Raw genomic sequence first — 3,890 nt, forward strand, 5'->3', positions numbered from 1 at the left:
TGTCACACCTGATCTCTCCTATATATATATATATATATATATGGAGTTGTTCTCAATGGTGAGCACTAAATTATCTCCATATATGGTGAGTGTTTAATAGTCATTGGATCAAGATCTAGTGGTTCATGATTTAAGTTGTGATTTAATATTAAAATAGGTTTTACCTGGTGGCATGTCAGTTGTAACTTGGAATATTGTGCTTTGAAAAACGTTTTCTCTTTCCTCAAGATATAACCAACTTCCAAGAAATATTTTTTTTCGCGGATGTTTTTATTTTACATAAGAAGACGTCTTCTTTTAAGTAATTTTGTATCCGTCTAATCAATATTATATGCATTAAATCTTAATAAATGATTATTCATTGGGAACATGAAAAGCTTGACATTGAGAATGTACAACATTATTTATGATAACCAAATACAACATTAATGATGTTCTAATTAATGGTGTTGTCCCCCTATTTATTACTTTAGAATTGTAAGCTCAATTTATAAATTTCTAGGATTGTAAGCTCAATTTGTAAATCCTTAGGATTCCAAGATCAATTTGTAAATTCTTAATTTTTTTTAGGGTAAATTCCAAAAAAAAACCCGGTGGTTTCACCGATTTCCAAATAAACCCCTGTGGTTTGTTTTTACCAAAAAAAAGGAGTGTGGTTACGCCGTTACCCGAAAAACGGAAAATGGGTTAACAGTGTTAAAATAGAGGGGTAAAATTGGAAATTCTAAATTTTTTAATTTTTTTAATTTTCTTTTATTTTCTCTTTTTCTTTCCTTTCTTTCTTCTTCTTCACCGTCTCATTCTTTCTCCTCCTCTTCCTCCTCCGATTTCGAGTTCACTATTTCTCTCTCTCCCCGCAAATCCTCCACCGCTCTTTATCGACCGGCCGATGAGTTCTTCTACAAAGGTCAGTTGTTGCCTTTTCATCTCTCTCCTCGCATCTCTATGGGCTGTTCTCTCCTTCTAGCTTCCTCCAGCACTTCCTCCTCCTCCGATACTACCACCACCGCTTCTCGTGACTCCACCGGAAGCTCCAACGACTCCACCTCTTCCTTCGCTAGCGATGTCGTCTTGCTCGGTGATTGTGATTCTTCTAGACCGAGTTCCGTTACTGAAGATGATGAGTTCCGACGGATTAACAACTTCAATTACAATTCGAATCAGACCAAGAAGGGGAGTAAATACTTCTCGCTCTCGAGATTCTCTTCTGTGTTTAAGAAAGAGCCGAAGATTAACCGCGAAAACGATGTTGTCATCGGTTCTTCTGTGAAAAGGATGAGCGCCACTACGAAGGAGGTTATAAGGAAGTAAATGAAGAAAGTGAAGCCGTTGTACGAGAAACTCTTGCAGAAACAACAGCAGCAAAAAATGGAAAACTTAAATCCATTGCCGACGGCGGTGACGACGATATTCACAAAACAAGATAGATCTGATGTAGTATCTGTGAAGAACGGGGGGAAAGATAGCAATGGATTCGATCTCCAACTCAAGCTGTCCGTCGTCGATGCGATCATCTCCAACTCATTCCGGTGTGCTTTTTAGAAATGGATTCGTGAGTTCAAAGGTCGGCGGCGGAATGTGTTATGCAGATAACAGTTCATCAATGGAGGAGTTCTGAGAAGAAGAAGAACAAAGAAAAATAAAAAATAAAAAATAAATTAAAAAAATTGGAATTTCCAATTTTACCCTTCGCCACGTCAGCATTTTTAACACTGTTAACCCATTTTCCGTTTTTCGGGTAACGGCGTAACCACGCTCCTTTTTTTTGGTAAAAACAAACCACAGGGGTTTATTTGGAAATCGGTGAAACCACAGGGGTTTTTTTTGGAATTTACCCTTTTTTTTATTTCTTTAAACATTCATTTATTTATAAACAATCATTAAACTTACAATCTCTATAATTCATATATTCTAATGCCACACTAATGACAATAATAAATGTCTAATGTCATCCATTTAGATATCGTATTAAATACTACTCCCTTCATGCAATTGATTTATATCATCACACAAACGTAATGTAACGTAACGTAAATATCACTGAACAGAAAACTTTACGGAAATCAAACATCACTGAACAGAAACATTACTGAACTGAAACAATACTGAACTGAAATATTACCGAATTGAAACATCACTGAACTGAAATATTTTGAATTGAAACATCACTGAACTGAAACATCACTGAACTGAAACATTACTGTACTGAAACATCACTGAACTGAAATATTACTGAACTGAAACATCACTAAACTGAAATATTACTGAACACAAATATTACTGAACTGAAACATCACGAAACTGAAACATCACTAAGCTAAAATATTAATGAACACAAACATTATTAAACTGAAATATCACTCAACTGAAACATTACTAAACTGAAATATTACTAAACTGAAACATTACTAAACTAAAACATTACTTAACTGAAATATTACTGAACTGAAACATTACTGAATTGAAACACCACTGCACTGAAATATTACTAAACTGAAACATTACTGAACTGAAATGTCACTAACATGAAATATTACTAAATCGAATATCACTGAACCGAAATAGCACTTCACTGAAACATTACTGAACTAAAATATTACAGAATTGAAACATTACTGAACTGAAACATCACTGAACTGAAATGCTACTAAACTAAAACATTACTCAACTGAAATATTACTGAACCGAAACCTCACTAAACTGAAACATTATCGAATTGAAAGATTACTAAACTGAAACATTAGTGAACTGAAATATTACTGTACTAAAACATCATTGAACTGAAATATTACTGAACTGAACCATCACTAAACTGAAACATCACTAAACCGAAACAGTAACACCACTGAACTGAAAATTACTAAACTGAATATCACTGAACCAAAACATCACTGAACCGAAACATCACTGAACTAAAACATCACTAAAATTAAACATCACTTAACTGATATATTACTAAACTGAAACCTTACTCAACTGAAATATTATTGAACTGCAACATCATTGAACAGAAACATTACTAAACTGAAATATTACTGAACTGAAATATTACTGAACTAAAATATTACTGAACTAAAACATCACTGAACTGAAATATTACTGAATTGAAACATCACTAAACTGAAACATCACTGAACTGAAACTTCACTGAACTGAAATATTACTGGATTGAAATATCACTAAATTGAAACATTACTGAACTAAAAGATTACTAAACTGAAATATTATTGAACTGAAACATCACTGAACTGAAACATTACTAAACTAAAATATTACTTAACTAAAACATCACTGAACTGAAATATTACTGAACTGAAATATCATTGAACTGAAACATCATTGAACTGAAATATTACTGAACTGAAACATCACTAAACTAAAACATTACTGAACTCAAAGATTACTAAACTGAAACATTACTAAACTCAAATATTACTGAACTAAAATATTACTGACTTCAAACATAACTGAACTCAAACATCACTCAATTGAAACATTACTAAACTGAAACATTACTAACCTGAAACATTACTAAACTGAAACATTACTGAACTAAAACATCATTGAACTAAACCATTATTGAACTGAAATATTACTGAACTAAAACATCAATGAACTGAAATATTACTAAACTGGAATATTAATAAACTAAAACATCACTTAACTAAAATATTACTGATCTGAAACATCACTGAACTGAAACATTACCGAACTAAAAGATTACTAAACTGGAACATTACTGAACTGAAACATTACTAAACTGAAACATCATTCAACTGAAATATTAATGAATTAAAACATTACTGAACTGAATGTTAATGAACTGAAAAATCACTGAACTGAAATATTACTAAACTGAAACATTAATGAACTAAAACATCACTGAACTA

The 3,890-nt window shown here is 32.3% G+C and overlaps 1 pseudogene; it reads left to right on the forward strand.

The window, feature by feature from the left end:
* The first annotated feature begins 780 nt into the window (after positions 1–780).
* On the forward strand, positions 781–1,618 carry LOC136203933 (probable membrane-associated kinase regulator 1; annotated as a pseudogene).
* The last annotated feature ends 2,272 nt before the right edge of the window (positions 1,619–3,890 follow it).

This window comes from Euphorbia lathyris, chromosome 8, assembly GCF_963576675.1.
Source record: "Euphorbia lathyris chromosome 8, ddEupLath1.1, whole genome shotgun sequence".
NCBI lineage: Eukaryota > Viridiplantae > Streptophyta > Magnoliopsida > Malpighiales > Euphorbiaceae > Euphorbia > Euphorbia lathyris.